Source organism: Dermacentor albipictus, chromosome 6 (assembly GCF_038994185.2).
Source record: "Dermacentor albipictus isolate Rhodes 1998 colony chromosome 6, USDA_Dalb.pri_finalv2, whole genome shotgun sequence".
Classification (NCBI taxonomy): domain Eukaryota; kingdom Metazoa; phylum Arthropoda; class Arachnida; order Ixodida; family Ixodidae; genus Dermacentor; species Dermacentor albipictus.
Window position 1 is genome coordinate 125,683,506 of NC_091826.1, and position 20,685 is coordinate 125,704,190.

The 20,685-nt window shown below is 45.0% G+C and overlaps 1 protein-coding gene and 1 long non-coding RNA gene across 4 annotated transcripts in view; both read left to right on the forward strand.

Annotated features, from left to right (window-relative positions):
• Positions 1–20,685, forward strand: part of LOC135899462 (uncharacterized) — a 96,902-nt gene that overhangs the window by 5,706 nt on the left and 70,511 nt on the right. The window lies entirely within an intron of this gene.
• Positions 307–19,490, forward strand: LOC135899461 (uncharacterized). The gene is made up of 4 exons (XR_010563620.2): positions 307–554; positions 2,111–2,152; positions 5,253–5,457; positions 13,926–19,490. It is a non-coding gene; the product is annotated as an uncharacterized lncRNA (long non-coding RNA).

Below are 20,685 nucleotides of genomic sequence, written 5' to 3' on the forward strand. Positions count from 1 at the left end.
AAGCACAAACAGCGACGTTTCTGTACTTTTCTGGTCAACAGTTCAGTCGGCATGGTTGCAGCACGCGTTACTTTTTTTTTTTTAATCCAAACGACGAAAACTGTGCGCGCACAAATTAGCACGGCGTTTGCGACGTTTGAATTTGGCGCCTTTTCCCGCGCACTCCATTAGCTCCGGCCGGTGCACCGCGTTACTGCGCTAAAGAAAGTAGTTCATCAAAGAAGTGAAGCAAAAAATTTTCATACACTTGCAAAGCGCAACAATTGTTCTGTAATAACATGACATCACAGAATTTGTTATCAAATGGTACAATTTATGATAATATAAGCGTGTATTTGTATGAGTGTACATGTATGATTGCGCGTTTGCGGTGTTGATGCTTGGAGCATTCCGGCGAGTTCGTGTACGCTGTTCGCTTGAAAGCTTCCTGCTTTTCTGCGTTCTTTGTGTGCTTCGCTGTGACATCTTTGGAATATTCCTGCGTGTTGCTCGCTTTTTATGGGCTTGTTGCCTCGAAGATCGCCATTATCGCCTCCGACTCAGCGACATCAACGGTGAGTTGAGTGTTTCGAATTCCCCTTGTTCGTCCATTGCGACGCGGTAATGCCCGGAAATGAGTTTAGCGCCTGTGCGTGTTTTCCGCGCGCCTCTTTTCTAGTTTTCATTCCTAGCACTATCCTTCCGTTGCGAGAATTGGTTGTACAGCACTAGATTTGTGATATATAACGTGGAGCTTTGTCCTGGTTTAACTTTACTCTCCGCTTGTGGTGACGTAAGGCAGCTATGTGGTGCCAGCTAAAACAGGGCTGTTGTACGCCATGATTTCTGATACGGTGTTCGAGCACCGATTGAGTTAGCCTTATTAATGAGCGCATAACAATGCGACGTGAAACCATCCGATCTGTACTGTAATCGAAGATATTTCGTTTGCGCCACGCTAGTACAAGGCGTGTGAGTGAGCTGTAGCAACAAAGGGGGGGGGGGGGGGGGCGGTGGGATCAGCGAAAATGTATTCTGTTGCGCTGTTCCCTGCTGTTCCCTTCATGATCGAGTGACACCGCGGTGCTTCAACGCCACTATCTGTCACGCCGTGCGGCCGACGTTCGCGCGACCGGAAAACACAGAGGAGGAGGCTGTCTCGCAATAATAAAAAATTTCAAGTGTGTACATGCGATTCTATGCGATACGTGACATACAATAGGGGTGATGCTAGAGTGCTGCGAAATCACCGAGTTATACGCCTTGCCAACCGCGTGTGTTTTGTTTTCCACCTGTTAGCGCGCATTCAACTTTCTTTTTTTTATCTTCACCGTTCGGTGCCATCGAGTGCTTCGCCCAAACGGCTTCGCGTAGGCGCTCTGCATTCACGGAAAGGCAGATTTCATGGCACTCCAGGTCCTACTTTACTGGGATAGAACATTAAAGAAATGTAACAGCGTGAAATTTCAGCTTTTCGCACTTTAGTAACTGATTGATGTAACAAAGTTTTAAAATCAGTAAAGGAACGAGATAAATGCCTGGCATATCTGCCTTGTCGTCCCACTGTGTTTCGAGGCGGCATGTATATGTTATCGGCAACATAAACATCAATAATTAGCATTGTTTCTTGTGACCATAGAAGTAGCTAGTTATGTCGAAAAGCCATTTTTGCTTTGAATCCGAGCACTACACAGTGAGCAGATTGAAAGGGGAGCGCATCGTTGTGAACTAAATGACGACGCTTTGCCACAAGCTTGGAATAATGCTTTGTCGAAAGAGCAGGTCTGTGAAATTCTTTCTTTGAGTGTAAGCAAAACGTCAGTAGCATCAGGTAGACGGGGAGTAAAAGAATGTAACACTGTGGCTTTATATGAAGGAGCTGCCTTTAATATGTGGCCATAACAGTTAAGTAGATGCGTGGAAATAATTTTTAAAATAAGTAGAGGAATGTGAAATAAATTATTTGACAAGCTCACACTGCCATTGGCAAGAGCGGCCACACTTTCGTGTATTCGATGACTAGTCATTTGTATCCGTCCATTTATGTCAGCCTAATGGTCCATGTAGCTCTTTTGATTGTCGCTTTTGCTGCATCGTGGCTTCACGTTTTAATACTGACATCTTTTTTCAGATTCAAAGTGAGCTGGGAGACGCCCCAGCCGGAACGCTAAAGGTGAATTCTTTGGTCATCCATTCTGTAGCGTCACCATGATCAAATACAGTGATGCTGTGAAAATGTATTGCAGGAAGCAGGAAAAAAAACAACATTGCTGATGCAACTGCAAGGCAATTGCTCCAGTGATCAATTGGTGCAGAGTGCCTTCATTAGGAGACATGGTGCCTTTAAGCACTCAGCTGAAAGACTTAACAACTGCACCGGGACTAGGAGTGAATTTCAGTGTCACTTGTGAACATATTAAACGCAGAATGTGTCTTTTTCAGTGTATATGCCTGATATGAAACTTAGTGTGGACGTTAGTGGTCTACATGAGTGAACATCTTTATAGTTTTACCAGAACGAAGGTATAATGACCTATGTCATACAGCAGTGCACTGCTAGAGGTATCAAACCAGAACAGCAGCACCCTTTGAGAAAGTTGGCTGAAGAACGAGCAATGATCGGGGCTTTCTGCATTTCAAGGGCGAAATTCCAAAAAGATTGATGCCGAGCTGGATGGTGCGAAGTGCCGGTCACCACATGCTCTATCTTGGCATTATGTCTTGTTAAGATACAGAAATTGTATCACTGCTCATAAATTGGAAATTGGGAGGTTGAGGGGAAGTGGAAGGGCTCCCCTCTGGAGCAGCCAGTGCATGCCCTTTGCTATACTGATAATCCTGCCTTAATGAGAACCAGTGATGCATGTTAACCTATTACGCAGCCAAGTGCATTCCTTGTTTTGTATTAAGGGGACACTAATGACACCCTAAATGAATTTAAAATAAAGCATCATTTTAAATATCTATTTCTGTAAATTTCTTGGTAATTGCTTGATTATTGGAGAAAATAAAGCTCAACGTTCAATTTTCTGAGTATCGCCCCAAAATCTTTGTGCCGACATCTCATTGTCACATCGTGGATTTCAAGTATTTTTACAAACTTGGGTTGTATTGTTTCAGTAAAAGTTCCTGACGGTTGTTAAGTTTTTGGAATACGATGAAGAACATATTTATGTGTAAAAAAAAATTGCTGCACCTGAACAGACATCATCAAAATCCATGACGTCATAGCAAGCGGGTGTGGTAACTTCAAGGCAGCTCTGCCACCAATCTTTCCTCTAGCTGCTTTTACAATTTACTCAGCCTCTTGTCACGGTACGAGTGAATCTCTTGAATTGTAGAAAGGTCATTTACAGATACATCTAAAATAATTTTTCTCTTTAGTGCTTTCTTGCCATAGTTGCTTAGGGGTGTTGGCACAGCGCCGCTAAGCACGAGGTCACAGGATCAAACAACCGCATTTTGATGGAGGTGAAATCCAAAACTGCCCATGTACCTTGCAGCCTGATTTGGTAAAAATTAATCCAGAGTTCCCCACTATGGCGTGCCTAAAGCCTGTTTCACATGCAAGCGAAAATGCTTGCAAATCCTGCCGCCGCGCCCAGAAATCAGTTTCAAGCGGTGGCGGGAGCGGCAAGGTTCGGGCAAGTTGGAATTTCATCGCAGCGGCAGAGCGGCAGCACTGCTTCCGAATGGCCCACTTCGACACTTGACCAGCGGAGGATTAGTTCTGGAAAGCCTGCGCATAGGACGATGTTTATTTACTTGCTACGCGTGGTACAGGCAACATGCCAAGAGAGCTTTTCAACGAATTGTTAAATTGCTAAGCGCAGGATATGTATTTATAAAATAAAAATTTGAGAGGCAGGGACAAAGCAATGTTTATGTTGGTAGTCGCAAACTACCGAAACTGGCTGAAAGTGCTGTGTTTTATGCCAGCAACATTGCTATTCGCAGCAGCGGAAAATGCGCGGCGGCAATGCATGTGAAACGAAACTTCGCGAAAAGCTTTGCAGTGCCGCGTCGCAGTTCGCTCCATTAGCTGAATCGCTTGCATGTGAAACAAGCTTAAACATCAGATTGTCGTTTTGGCACTTAAAACGCCAAAATTTAATTAATGTAATTTTACTTTAGTGCTCCCTTAAGCGGTAGAATTCATGATCTCTGCAAAAACTCATGCTCAAAGTATTTTCCGTAAAGATTAAATAAACAGTAGATATAAGTGTCTATTTATATTTTGAATTCTGTGATACGTGATGACTATTAGTGGTACAACGAGACAGAATTGTAATACAATGTGTGACGGCACGATGATGCACATCGAGGAAATGACCGAGTCTCCCTAGAGGTCCCTGACATGGACATCAACTGACTGTCCACAAACTTCTGAGTTCACTCCGTGATCTTGTGCAGCCTGTGCGTTGCGTGTAGAATAATTTTATTGAGATTTAATTTACTGTCCTTGCGGCTTATGTACATTTCATACAGTGGAGTGGAATCTCGCATTACTTCTGGAGCACAGCAAGCGAACGTGATGTGTAGTGGTAATCTTAGTAATGATCGACAATCATGTCCCACTTCGAGCTCCTAATGCTGCTTGCCAACACAAGCAGCAGCATATGCTCAAGATAGCGTGAAAGAGATTCGTTGAAAAGTGGCATATGCCCAGGGTCGCATACCCAGTCACCTAAGCTGTTCCAACGGTTGATATTGAACTCTTCCCTAAACATAGCAGCCCGATCTCCCCATTAGACCATGGGCTACATATTCACACAAATGGATGGGACAATCGAGACAAACACCTGAAAATATGAAGTATCCCAAGAATGGTAATCACAATAAATAGTACTAGATGTGCATTAACGCAAGCTCTTGGGCCAGTTGGTGCATGATGAACTTGAAAACGGGGGGTACCAGCAAAACAAAGGACGCGCACACATGGAAAAGGCGTTAGACAGGGACAAACGCTGGTCCGTCCCAATGTCCGTCCATGTCTAATGCCGTTTCCTTGTGTGCGTGTCATTTGTGTTTCGCTGGTACTCCCCTTTTTCAAGTACTAGATGTTTGGATACTTTGGTTTATTATTCTTGTTTGTGCTGGATTGTTTTTTTGAAACATGTGGCATCCAGACAGTATCAGAAGCTTGTAAGAAGTCAAGTTTAGCGTTCTAGATTTGCAACAGGTACTTTTGTAATTTATTTGCAGTAGGGCTGTTGTGTGAATGTACTTGAAAGGCTTAAAACTGTTTTGCTAACATTTACTTAAACATGCAGGTTCACATAGGCTGTAAGAGTGCACATTCAGAAGGTTATCCTGGCCCAGCTTACTATGGCCTGCCATGGTGGACCAGGAAAGTTTGCAAGGGCCTTGCTTCACCATGTGTTCACAGAGGAGGAGCTCATGGGCCATTTGGGCTTTGGAAATAACACCAAGGGGCAACAGAGGCTCTTGACCCCATCAGGGTCAGTGCTGTTATAGGCAAGTACCATATATCCTTTCCGGTTGCATTTTTACATTCACATTTTTTTTCTAAAATTATGAACTTGCCATTGGCATAACAAACGACTTTCATGTAGCCCGTGTGTGCAGTTGTGTGCTACAATAGCCTACCATTTGGAATGACTGTTCATATGATCTTAAGTGCCTAATGCCGCCATACTCAAATGCTTCTAAAATTTAAAAGCTGCCTTCACTGCCGAAAGTTTTTAGCATCTCCACCAAATAAAATGAGCTGCATTTGTGCATTAGCAGTGCTACTTGGCTGTCATTGCAAGGAATAGTCTGCGAAGCACGCTCCAAATCTTTTGGCATGGAGGACATGGTTGAGTAGCCTGAAAGTGTTATTCTAATACACGAATTGTGGAGAAGCTATGCTCAAGTGTGGTTACTGCTCAGCTCGAGCAGGAGCACGTTCACCAAATTGCAGAAATCAAAACAGCTCTCCATGTTCTGAGATGTGAAACAGTAGTTTCACCAATTTTAACAGACCACATCAAATCAAAGTTGCTCCCATCTTGAAGGAGGTCCATGTGATCCGACACCGAAACCTTTCAGCAGAGGGAACCTGAGTGGTGTGGCAATTTTCTTCTGGTAGTTTCAATCAAAGAAACAACAGGGACAGAGTTGCCAGCTTCACTGTCAACAGTACTATGTTTAGTGGATGCTTACTTATTCTAAGCACCTAACCTATGACTCGTATTTATTAACATGCACTTTATCACTTTGTATTCTAAGATATGAAAAAAATATTATGTGGCTTTTCCCCATATACTTCAATAAATGGAGAATAGGCTCTTGGGGCCTAATGTATAAAGCTTCTTACAGACCATCGGACATGTCCACTACTCCCATTCTGAAATTATTAGAATTGTTTCCTGCTTCCTTACTTCACCTACCTGTTAACAGGGTTATAACAGGGTTATGAACCATTGCCAAGTAGATTATGGGCTTAAATTTATCAAAAAGATGAATGGGCTTTTCTGTCGCTCTTGTTTAGCCCGTTGAGGATCACATTTTGGGGAGAAATATGCCTCTAATTTAGGAGTTATATATCTTTTGTGGTGTGCACATACTCAAAACTTTCGAATTGAATAGTGTCCTATTCAATTTAGTCTTTGAATGGTCACTATTTGTAAATGTGAGTATTATTCTAATATTTTGAAACACCAATAAAACATGAAATTTGAGCCAAAGTACGGTAAATTTTCACCTCCAATAACATAGTATAGACATAAAACGTAAGAACTTATAAGAATAGCAGACCAGGCTACGTTACTAAAGTAGCTATACTTTAGAGGCTGTACAGCAATCATTTATGCTTACTGAAGAGTCCTGTGCATGTGAAGAAACTTTTTGCTGCTCCATTTGTGTTTTTAATAAACAGCTCTTCATAACATAACAAGGGGGGAACGCTGCGTTCGCCGAAGAGTGCGGACGTGCCTCACATGCGCTCCGTGATTTTGGGGTCCTTTGACCCGGTTAATCCCATCGGACTACCGAAATTCTGGTCGGAATCGACGTCGGAAGTGAAGAGGACCACGAGGATACCAATTTCAAGCCGGTGGGTCCTTTTTTCGGATTTTATCGGCATTTGAAGTTCCCACGTGGTCGGCAGGGCGTTACGTACGGGGCTCCGCGGCCTTCCCGGCTTCGGCCCGCGGTGAAGACGCATCGGAGCGATGTCCCGAACGAGCAATCCGAGCTACGACCAACCCGTGACCTTAAGACCGACAAGATCTTCGGCTGAATCCCAGGAAAACATGGAAGAAGACTTCCACGACACCATCGAAGTGGCCCACATGCAGCAAGACCGAGACGGCCTCGCTGCAGCAGGGATCCAAGCCCCGGGAAGCAGCACCTCAACGATCCAACGCTCACAAGTAAGCGGAATCGACAGAGAAAAAGAAGACGACTGGATAGTCGCCATGTCGAAGAAACAACGGAAACGCCAAGACGGCGGCGGCAAGCAGCAAGTCTTGGCGGGAAACGGCCTAGATTGCGCGCCTTTTTCAGGGGCGACGAAGAACGCAGCTGGCGCGCCAGCCGCGGCGGAGAAGAAGGAGAGGGAGGGAGCGCCGAGGCGACGCCTGCCTCCGCTCCCCAGAGACGACTTTAAAATCGTCCTCCGGCCGAGAGGACTCGCAGTCAGAGACTTGCACCAACACCACGTGGCGCGGGCGGTAGTCGCGGCTACCGAGCGGGGATGTAAGGAAGAAGACCTGATCATCCGGCTGCGCATTGGATCGAACATCATAATTGTGAGCACCAGCAACGAAGAAGCGGCCAAGAAGATTATGCGCATCAAGCAGCTGAGCTTCGGAGGCAAGAACTACGCCGTAAACGCACACGTGGCGGCGCCGGACGGCACGCTACGCGGGGTGATCCACGGAGTGGATCCGGAGACTTCGCCCGAGGAACTCAAGGCAAGCCTCAGAGTTCGCACGCAAGGCGTGAAGATCCTAACAGCCAGAATGCTCGGGAGATCCAGCACGGCCATCATCACCTTCGACGGCCCCACCCTCCCGAAGCAAGTTCTCTACCACAGCGGAGAATTTTGGTGCTACCCGTACCGGCCCACGAGGCAGGTATGCTACACCTGCGGCCAACAGGGGCACCGAATGGACGTCTGCCCGAATCCGGAGACTAGGGCCTGCAGACAGTGCGGTCTCCAGAACCCGGCGGCAGACCACCCATGCACACCCAAATGCGTGCTGTGTGGCGGCGACCACGTGGCGGGCACGAGAGACTGCAAACAGCGACTCAAGTCGGCGAGCGAGCTGCGGTGGGGCCCCCTGCAGCAGCAACGCCGTAGCCGGGGCCGCAGCCGGGGAAGAACACCAAGATGGTTCCGTGACGAGAGTCAGGAGTCGGGCCGGAGCAGCCGCGGGGGCAGCCGGAACCGGAGCCAGAGCCGGGGATCCGAAAAGGACGAGTCCTTCCCACCCCTGGGCGGCAACGACAAGCAACAGCAGAAGCAGACGCAAGGGCAGAGACAGCAAAAGAAGAAGAGCGGCGGCGTTAAGGTGAGCTGGGGAGACGGCCCTCCCAAATCACTCTTTGCTCCGCACTCGAACACAAACAACACACAAACCGCACGCGAGAAACAGCTAGCGGAGGAAAATACGGCACTTAAACGTGAACTTGAGCAGCTTAGGAAGCAGCTAAGCGAGGTTATCAGAGAACTACGTGAATCGAGGACAGGCTATGCCCCGCCTAGGACTCTGACCCCACCACCTAGGGCGATGGAGACGGGGCAACAACACCACGAGGGAGGGACCTCCAACGATGACCTTAAAACCTTCATGATGAACATGCAGAGGCAGATGCAAGAGCAGATGCAGCAGTTAAAAAGCGAAATGCAGCAGGGACAACAAAAGTTTGCCCTGTTAGAACAGAATGTCAGGACGCACATCAAGAGCCAAAACACACAGAGAATAACCAATGATGCTAGAGACAGATTACTTAACGAACGCAGGTTCGGCACAGAAACCCCCAACGCAAATAATGGTAACCCATCATGGCAGAACGCCTCCAACAATTAGAGATGTGGCAGTGGAACTGCAGGGGGTACAGGCAAAAACAAGGCCTCCTGCAGCAATTCATCTATGCCAGAGGAACCCCACCAGACGTAATTATGCTACAGGAAACAAACTGCACCCCTACGCTTAGGGGCTACACGTGTCAGGAAAATGGCCGTACGGCAACTCTCATTAGCAAACAAGTAGTAGCCATAGCACATAACGAAATAAAGGACACCCGGATCGAACACGTGATCACGGAGATAATCCCCAAAAAGAAAGCACGATCTAAAAGCACTTATATTATAAACCTATACAGCCCGCCCAGACAGAAAGATGGGGACTTTATTAGGCTCTTTACGGAGGCGAAAAAGTTCGCGGGGAACAACACCCTAGTAATAGCAGGTGATTTCAACGCCAAGAGCCCGAGGTGGGGCTACAATAAAGACGACAAGAAGGGACGTGGCATTTGCGCTGCAGCAGAACAGGCAGAGTGCGAATTGCTAACCGACGAACACCACCCAACTAGACAGGGGAACAGCGTCAGTTCAGACACGTGCCCTGACTTAACCTTCGTAAGGGGCGCCAGACAAGCAGAATGGGAGAACCTGCTCGAGAACCTTGGAAGCGACCACCACATAATAAGGATCAGCACAACCGCAAACAATATCAAGCGGAAAATAGGCAAGGTCCGCCTAACGGACTGGGACGCCTTCAGAGCACACTGCAAGCAGATCAAGGGCGACATTGTATCTGCGGAGGAGTGGAGCCAGCAACTCAGACAGATCCAAGAACTCTATACTAAAGAGGTGGATAGAACCGAACAAACTCCGGAGGTGGACAAGCGGCTCCTCAAGCTATGGGAGGCGAGACGCGGCCTCACCAAGCATTGGAAAAGACAGAAGTTCAATAGGAAGCTAAAGATTAAAATAGCCGAAATAACTAAACAAGCGGAGGAGTATGCAACGCAGCTGGCTAGGCAAGGATGGCAGCAATTCAGCAACGCGCTGAACGGCACCCTCAGCACGGCCAGGACGTGGCAGATCCTCAAGTCCCTCATGGACCCGAGCAAGAACAAATCAGAAAGCGGCAAATCGATTCAGAGGCTGGTGCACCAGTACACGGGCACGGACGAACAGCTACTCGAGGAAGTCCGGGTCAAATGCTACGGCAGAGACCAGGTCGAAAGCTACCAAGAAGAGTACCAGGGCGAAGAGAATCCCACCATGGATCGGCCCATAACGAGAGAGGAAGTCGTCGAGGCGATCAGGTCGGCAACAAAAAACACAGCAGCGGGGGCGGACAGAATCAAGAACTCGCTCATAAGAAACCTCAGCGATGGCGCCATAGATCAGCTCACAGCCTACTTCAACAAGCTCTGGCACGAAGGAAAAGTGCCGGCCGAGTGGAAACACGCGGTAGTGGTAATGATCCCGAAGCCAGGCAAGAAACTCCAGGTCGAGAACCTCAGGCCGATCTCCCTCACGTCGTGCCTGGGCAAGATGTACGAGAAAGTAATCACAAAAAGGATCCAGTCGCACCTAGAGAGGAACCAACTGTACCCAGACAGCATGTACGGGTTCAGAGCCCACCTGTCTACGCAGGACGTACTACTCCAACTCAAGGAGGAAGTACTCGAGAAAATGCCGAGAAGTGGCGAAAACGTTGTCATGGCCCTCGACATAAAGGGAGCCTTCGACAACGTGAGCCACGCCGCCATCATGGAAGGCATCAACAACACCAACTGCGGGGGAAGAACCCACGACTACATCAGGGCCTTCCTGAGCGACAGAACAGCGACCGTGGGACTAGGGGAGCTGAGAAGCGACGTCTTCACCACGCCTTGCAAAGGAACACCCCAAGGCTCCGTGATATCGCCCGTCCTGTTCAATATGGCGATGATCGGGCTAGCAAGACGCCTCAAGGAAATCCCGGGCATCCAACACGCGATGTACGCCGACGACATCACGGTGTGGGTCACCCAAGGATCGTTAGGGGAGAAGCAGGACAGACTACAAGAAGCTGCGACCTGCGTAGAGACCTACGTCAGGGAGAGAGGCCTCAGATGTTCGACGGAGAAGTCGGAAATCATCAGGATCGGAAGAAATCCTACCAAAGCCTCGCTGGAAGTAGTTCTAGAGGGGCAATTGATCCCAGAGCAGAACATGGTACGAATCCTAGGCATGTGGCTGCAGAGCAGCCGAAAATGCAGCCATACCATCAGCCTGCTGAGAAGAGCCGCGGAGCAGGTTGGCAGAATGATCAGTAGAGTCTCTCAGAGAAGGTACGGGATGAAAGAAGAAGATACCCTCAAACTCGTCAACAGCCTAATCGTTAGCAGAGTTATGTACTCCTTGCCCTACCACGCAACAACAAAGGCGGAGCGAGAGCAAGCCGACTGTATTCTCAGGAAGGCATACAAGATTGCTCTACACCTGCCCAGAAACGCATCAAACGAGAAGCTACTCCAACTCGGAATCAGCAATACCTTCGATGAGCTTGCCGAGGCTCAATTGGGGGCACAACTCATCAGACTCAGAGGCTCCTCTACGGGAAGGGCGCTCCTGAGAAGGCTGGGTCGGAACACGTGCGGACTGGTAGACAGATACGCGGACGTACCGGACGACCTTAGAAAGGCCTTTAATGTAGGACCCCTGCCTAAAAACATGGATCCTAACCTACACGAGGACAGACGAACAGCAAGGGCCGAGCAGCTAGAAAGGAGGCTAGGCCGGTCAGAGAACACAGTCTATACGGACGCCTCCATGTACGTACATGCAGGGAAGCGCTTAGCCGCTACGGTGGTAGCTAATAGCACAGGAGACATGGCCACATGCGCCTCAGTGGAGGTCGTGGGCATAACGGAGGCCGAGGAAATTGCCGTCGCGCTGGCGGTAGCAGAAGGCTATAGGAAAGGCCGATCCCTAAACATCTTAACAGACTCGAAAGACACGTGTAAAAACTATACGAAGGGCAGAATTAGCGGCATGGCCCTCAGGATAATCAGTGGGGCAGCAGCCTCTGCTGAGCAGACACCCATACAACACATAATCTGGGTCCCAGGCCACGCAGGCGTAGCGGGGAACGAAAGAGCAGACAGCCTAGCTCGAGGGCTTACATACCGAGCAGGCATGTCAGATGTTCTGGAGCTTCAGCTACTAGCATGCGAGGGGGGATACACAGAGACATTACAACTATACAGGGGGACTAGATTCAAGTACCCACCACCACACAAAGCCCTCACGAGGGAGGAAGCAGTCGGCTGGCGTAGGCTACAAACAAACTCCTTCCCCAACTTGTACATCTATAACAAGATGTCACCAACACAATACAGAGCAAACTGCCCCTGGTGCGGCGACACACCCACACTATACCACATCACATGGGAGTGCGAACGAAATAAAGCATTCCACCAACACGAATTCCCGAGTGCGGAGCAATGGGAGAGCCGGCTCACCAGCAGCGAGCTCGCGGCCCAAAGGGCCTTAGTGCGGCACGCTGCTGATGCAGCGCGACTCAGTGGAGCCCTGGACTAGGGGCCCAACCTTGCTGAAGAGAAGCCTCAAGTCGCCGGCGCCAAGAAAGACGACGGAGGCTTCGAATCCGCGAATCTCTTAAACGATCTCATTAAAAGTTTTCTACTACTACTACTACTACATAACATAACAATGACAGAAACTTGCTAACTTTAAGAATAGTAGTATGTGAACCTCATCTTACATTAATTGTGATATCAGCTGTTCATTATTCAGAAGCTATCCAATATTTGATTTGCTTCTGGCATTATTCGGTTCAGTCTCAAAAATCACTTTTCGCGCATCCTTAATATTTTTATGCAGATTTAAGTTCTTCAGGGCGACTTTCCGAGAAAATAAACTGGTAAATAATGTTTTTAAATAACAATAAAGTGGCAATACCATTTCAGTATTTGCAGTTTTACATGTTTTATTTTTTATGCAGGATAAAGCAGCATAGTTTTTTGTGTAATGAAACTTACAAAAACTTGTGGCAACACTCCCAAATTAGTGCAATGACAGACACCAAGGAGCTAAGTGAAAGATCAGTTTGGGAGAAGCCCAAGGAGCGACAGCACTATAAGAATATTTTCTAGAAGTCTCAGAAGGTTGCAGCACCTCCAGTGGGATGCTAGGCAACACTTTGTTCTGAAAAGACAAATTTTTTCAGAACGTTCTGTCACAGCCACAGATGTTTGGCAGTGAACTCTAAAAGGGTTAAAGAAGTCAGTCCTATGGCATATGGCTCTTAAAAGACAGCATTTCTTCGTATCTGTCACATTCTGCATGTGTCATGCTAAGCAGCCTGATGCACAACTACACGGAATCCTCATTATAACAGTAATTCAGTCGTTGAGGCAGAAAACATACTTCGCTGTAAGCAGTGTCTTCTTTAATGTAGAAAGTCCTAAGTCATTGTAAGGCGAGAAGTACGTTCCGATTGCATGTGAACTCAGGAAACCTAACATCAAATGAAGCTACACTCAATTCTAGTGACATGACACTATTGTATTAGGAGCATGGAAAAGCAGTGAAGTGCTGCACATTTTAATTATGAAGTTACAAGAAATAATTTTAGTTGTCAGTTCAGGGTTCTTTATGAACGACATGAATTTTTTTCACCATTTTTTTCTCAGCAAGCAAAGTTCACATCTTTGACATTGAAGATATTCATAAAGTTATATTGCTACAGTGTTTTGTTCCTCTTTGACCTTTCCTGCATTTGACACTTAGTGGAGTCCTGTGCCACACTAAATAAATTTAAATGGTCATGCTGTAAAGCTGTACCCGTGGAAAATTGGAATAAAGCAACACAAATACATAAATCAATTTCATTATAACGAGGGCATATTGCATGCCATTCTTTTGCATGTGGAAGTTGCTGTTTAAAACTTGTTCTGGCTTGTTTTTGCAGGCTTCACGTGTCGCAAATTTCCTGGTACCAACATGCCCTATGTAAAGAACTCTGGCCTCGCTTCTCGCATGGGACCCTGCCCGTGAAGCAACTGCCCCTGCCCCTTCACCTCTGAAGAGCCCAAGTTGGACAGCTCAAACCAAAACACAAGTGTTGTGCTCTTGTAACTCTCGACATTCTTATGTTTTATGTTAGTCTCCTGAGGGACCCAATTTGGATTTCTCATATGAGCATACAAATGTTGTGCCTTTCTATGGCTTGACATTTTTATGTTAATATTTATGTTAATTATGCTAGTCTCCTGAGAAGCCCACATTGGATTGCTCAATCCAGAATACAAGTGCTGTGCTTTGTTATAGTTCACTACATTTTTATGTTAGTTTTTGATATGGTTCCATTAAGGATAGTGTTTCCTTATTAATATATTTTTTAAGTATCTTAAGTCATTTCATGCCAAACCACCCAACAATTTTTTCAAGAACTGTTCCATTATGGCAAACCATTTCAAGTTTGCTTGATTTTGAGTAGGTACAGCGAGAAAATGTTCGAGAAAATTTGCTTTCATACATACTCTTAAGTCATTACAGGGCAACCAACCAGCGTTTTTTTGGCCATCACAGATATAGTTGAAGCTTCGAACTCTTGCTCCCCATTTAATTTCCTTCACAAAAATTTTTTTGAATTTTGGCAAAAATTTATTGTTCTTGCCCAGCTAAGCTAGAAGCCACTGATACACGTTTCTTCTGAAAGGGAAATTGTATGATCCAGATATTCAGATGGTGTTCATGTCAAGAGACTGAAGTGGTGACTGCCAAAATTTGCAAAGTTTGAATTTTCTTCTAACGTAGGGAAATACAGAAGGCACAAAATGAATATAAAATCAGACTGGTTCACTTGGTATAGCTGCAAAATATTTCAAGGCTTGGAGGTTCAGTTGATCAGCTAAAAAAACTAAAGTTGAAATTTTTTGCAAGCTTCGTGTTGAAGGTAAAAAATTAGCTTTGGTGGTTGGCACAAAAATGTGTCACCCATCACTACACAGCCGTACATGTCTGCTATGCATGTGACAAGTAACAAAAAGTTATTCTTTAAGTGCGATATATTATTTTTTATAATGTTCATTTGTGGATCACACATACAGCATAAATATATGAAGCCATGTCATCTAGCAAGGAAAGGTTGTTAATATATTAGCCACAGGAACTACTCAACAAACTGACTGCCTTTTTTATCATTACGAAAGCAGGTGACGTCAAGCGCTGCTGCTGCAGTCTCAACTCGTATTTTTTTAACATGAACGCAAAAAGTGGTCGCCAATGGTGTCTGACCACATCAGACTGAACATGGCACATATGACTTTCATAGATGAGCATGTTCCAGTTCTGAAACAGTGGTAGCAAACAACACCACAAGAATTTGTTCATACTCATGTAGGTTTTCAGTCTGAATTATGAAGGTGTTTTCTACTTGCATCATCATTGGGCTTCAGGGAGCAGGGCACAAAATGTCCTGCTCCCTCTATGTTGCATTGCAATGCGACATGCCCTTTAAGATGCTTTGTATGAACAATATCAGTGCTCTTTCTGGATTTACTGTCTACATAATAGCTGATATTTCTTTTTCTAAACTGCATGGAACATATCTTTTAGCACTGCAGGATTCCCTCACATATTTATTACGTACAAGGTCTGTTAGAAAAGTATTCGACCTTTTTTTGCGAACACCTGATGAATATGAAACAAGCACGTTTTCATCAGCCGCCCTTGAACCTTTGTGCGCATGCACGAATTTTTTCCCACCTGCCAATATCGTGAATTGCTGAGACGCAGCGTTTGAATGAGGTAGTACAGTGCTCTCGTCGGTTCTTTATTGCAAGGAAAATGGCAGAGCGACTGGAGCAGTGCTACTGCATCAAATTTTGCCAGAAACTGGGCGACAGCCAAGTGGAAACCATCCGGAAGATTCAGACTGCTTTCGGTGACTATGCTATGAGCAGCACACAGATTAAGGAGTGGTACAACCAGTATAAAGACGGCCACACATCGGTTGAGAGCGAGCCACGCTCCAGTCGGCCATCAACATGCCGAAATGACCAGGTCATTGCCGAAGTGAACCCCGTGGTGATGCGGGACCGTAGTGTAACTATCCAAGAAATTGCGGAAGAGGTGGGCATCAGCACATTTTATCCACATTCCATTATCACCGAAGATTTGGCCATGAAGAGAGTTGCGCCGAAATTCGTTCCCAAGCTGCTCATGGTGGAGCAAAAGCAACTTCGTGTTGAAGTCTCACAGACATGCTGGATTCCACAAACAGTGACCCCAACTTCATGAACACCATAATCACTTGTGACAAGTCTTGGGTGTATGTTTACGACCCGGAAACCAAATCCCAGTCGTTACAGTGGAAGCATTCCACACCATAATCACTTGTGACAAGTCTTGGGTGTATGTTTACTTGGGTGTATGTTTACGACCCGGAAACCAAATCCCAGTCGTTACAGTGGAAGCATTCCACACCATAATCACTTGTGACAAGTCTTGGGTGTATGTTTACGACCCGGAAACCAAATCCCAGTCGTTACAGTGGAAGCATTCCACGTCGCCAACCAAAGACCGCTAAGTGTGCAGCAACGTCAAAGTGTTGCTGACTGCTTTCTTTGACTCCCGCAGTGTGGTACACCAAGGATACACACCACAGGGTCAAACAATCACTAAAGACTACTACAGGGATGTCCTCCATGGCCTATGTGATGCTGTATGGAGCATGATACCGAAGTTGTCAACAGGAAATTGGCACATCTATCACGACAATGCTTTTCTCGCACTTGATTCAGACTTTTTTGGCGAAAAACCAGACTCCTGTAGTTCGACAGGCTCCTTGCTCTCCTGATATGGCGGCCTGAACTTCTGGCTGTTTCCCGAAATCAAGGGGCCATTGAAACAAGCGTGATTTCAGACAAGAGAAGACATTATGGCTGCAACGACAGCTGAGCTAAAGTCCATTTGGAAAGAGGCCTTCTCGGAATGCTTCTAACAATGGCAGCACCGCTGGGAGGAATGGCTGGATTCCCAAGGAGACTATTTTGAGGGTGATTAAGTTTCCAACGCTTCAGTTATGCCAGTTTTTTTTCTTCAGCCAAAGGTCGGATACTCTTCTAACAGACCTCGTATCGATATTTTATGTGCAATGGCTGTATGGTTTGCCTGGCCCACACCAAACACAAGCCTCGTTGCATTAGAGCATGTGTCCCTTGGCAATCAAATGCAGACCCTAACACCGCTTCTTTGTCATCCGTGTTGCATACGAAGCCGACTTTGTCGTCTGCATTCCCGGCCAGCAAGCTGTGCGCACCTCAGAGAAAAGTCGGTGCTGACAAAATTTCAAAAAAGAATTTCTCGCATTTAAAAATGCCTTTTTTAACTTCACACATGCAAAGCAGACTTGTAGAGCTATCCAATAATGTATCACATTTTTTCGCCAACTACGAAGGCTGTTTTTTCCTTGAACATGAAGCTTCTTGCAAAAGATTAGAATTTTTTTTTACAGGCGATCAACTGAACCTTCAGAGCTTCATATATTTTTCTGCTATACTATGTCACCTGGGTCACCTATGTCACCTATGTCACCTATTCTGTATTTAATTTCTGTCCTGTGAATTTTTTCTGACGAAAAAAAAACTAACGGATTGCAATTTGACTCATTTTTGCCGGTGCCAAAAGCAATTGAAGTATTCAAATATTTGAAAAATTGGCTATTTTGGCAGTTTCATCACTTCACCGTATTTCCACGCACACCATTTGAAGGCCTCGATCAATACAATGTGCATTTGAATAAAAAAAGTATTTGAAGCATTTGAAAAAAAATGAAAAGCTAGAGGACATTTGATGTCCTCTAGCTCAGCTGAACAGGAAAACTAAACTGTCACCTAAAATGCTACAAAATATCTGGCAAAAATAAATAAACTGGGTAACGAGCTTCGAAGTCTAGTAAACATGTGGCAATGTTTCAGATATATGTGCGGTGTCAAAAAAATGCTTGTCAATTCGGCATGGAATCGTGTACCTGCAAGTGCATCTGTGCCATTTTTAGAGTTCAGTAAAAACGGCATTTTACATAACTTTGTAAAAATGGTTTATTGCTATCTAAAATACATGAGTAAAATTAATAGGTATAAGTCGGCTTAAATTTAATATGCAACGAAACATCTCCAGTAATGGCGATGATGTGCCTTTTATGTTTACATAAAACCATATCTTCTGAATTCTTTCGTTATTTTTTGTGGCAGCGAATAAAATTGAAATGGAACTCGCACAAGGAGCAATTTTGCTGTATTCCAGCACATCTCTAATAGCTGTCCTTGTTTCATATGAAAATCTGAAGCGGTTAATATGAATAAGTTGCTTGATTTGGAATTACCTGTGCAGGAACGTTATCATGGCAGAAAACACAACTGGATCATGCAACAGCAATGCAGCATAATAAACTGCTCCCATAAGCATCACTTATTGTGATTGCCATGTTTCAAAAGTATGTAAGGTTTACTGAAATTGGCGCACACCATTCAACCAACATATAAGGATTGTACAGTGATCCTTTTTCAGTTTTACAGATATTTAAGTTGTCTGCCAGGTAGCATAATTCTTGTTCTTGAGCTGGATTATTCAGAGGTGGACATTACTAGCACAAGAAATGAAAACATTAAACTGATTGTCATAAATTTATTAATTCACTTATAACATCACAACACATATTTCAGTTTGCAAATTGTAGCCAGTGAGTTTTCAAGACATTCACTTGAAATTAATTTGCAAGATGACACCAGTTTCGAAATTTTTCCATAAATGTGAGAGAAATACATGGGCATTCCAGTTACTTTTGTGCTTTGATGCATAACAGTGCGTTTTGTTAAAAAAAGTAAGTGCTACAGCAGTGCATTTCTACAGCCAGTTTGATGGCATGTGTCTCGTTACTAGTGTCATTCTGGAAATTCATTCTAAGTGCATACACCTTGTAAAATTACCGGCTACAATTCGTAAAAACTTTATTAGGAACTGAGTTTTTGTTAATCAGCTGACTATGGTGTCTTGTTTCTCATGCAAGTAATGTTTGTCACTCTGTATCTAGAATTATGTTAGCTGCAACAGTCAGTCTTCAGTTCCATGAAACTTAAAGATAACCACCCTGCATATCAGGTCTCAGTTGAGTGCTGTGGGCACAAGCAAATTGTGCCATGGTTATAGTACCACTGGCTACCTAATAGAGAAAGCAAGTACCTTTTTTGAGTGTTCTTATTTACAGTCATGTCAGTCTGCTTGTACATTTTTTTATTTAGGCATTTATTTTTTAAAATTTATTTCTTTTGGTAAATGTGTTTTACTTGAGAGCCACACTGACTACATCTTCAGTATTCAATTTTGTTATGGTGTCAAGCTGCAGGAAGTTTGTACTGTGCGATAGTTTTTAAGAAGTTTCTGATCTCAAACTACAAATGGTTGTACATTTACACAGATGTGTGGTTACAAATAAACAGTTCACCTAGAAAAATGGTTTTTGTCTGCATCAGTTCAGCACTCTTGATTTTTCAGAGGACCATTCACTCTGACAATTGAAAAAAGTGGCATAACAGTACTGCTAGCAGTTTTACAATATGGTTTATTACAGGCAATATAGGAGCATGCTTTTGAGCCCAAGGTGACAGAGGCCTGCGGTACAAAATGCCTCTATTTAAATTTTATCCCTATCCTCTCACAGCAGACATACCACCGTGACATCAAAGGTAATTATATGCAACATAGCTCAGCAGTATTTTAAGGTAAGTGCAGGTTTAAACTGCTAAATACCCAGTGGGGCATAAAGGGCTTTCAACGTAATTTGTGTTGATGTTCAACAGATCTGCAACATTTCTTCCATGGGGTTTCAATATTGACGAACTACACATTTCAACAATACCTCCATGGGCTTTCAATTGAGACTCAACACATCTGCAACAATGCTTCAATGGGCTGTCAACATTGACAAACAGCACATTTCAACAATACCCCAATGGGCTTTCAATTTTGAGCTTCAACAATGCTTCAATGGGCTTTCAACATTGACAAACAACAATTTTCAACAATACCTCAATGGGCTTTCAATTTCGAGCTTCAACAATGCTTCAATGGGCTTTCAACATTGACAAAGAACACATTTCAACAATACCCCAATGGGCTTTCAACATCGACAAACAACACATCTTCAACACTGCTTCAATGGGCTTTCAAGAGTGAAATACACCATCGTTTCAACGATATGCCAATGATCTTTCAAATTGAGAGGCCACAATGATGTTTCGACAAAATGTCGCGGGCCAATTATCAACACTTGTCAACAATTTCCTCAATGATGTTTCAACAATTCCCCAATGATCTTTCAAGGTCATTTGTTGACGTTGACCAATGATATTTCAATAACCTTTCAACAATTTTTTTTGTAAGGGTACGCCCAACAGGTGTGTCCCTTATGTGTCCCATGTTGGCAGCGGCGAGTGGTCGCCCGGCCATATCTTGAGAGCGATCTGCGTTGAGAGCTCGTATACCTTTGTGCGTGCTGTGTGTTCTCGACGCTCACTTTTCGTTGAAACTGCTGCTGGCCACGTTTCCTCACGCCAGCGTTTCCACAGCGAGTTACTGCGGTCATCGACTGTGATGTGTTCATGTTTGCTTGTGCGCGCGCAACATCACGCTTGCTAACTTAGTGTGCCTATGCTTACAAGTTTTTA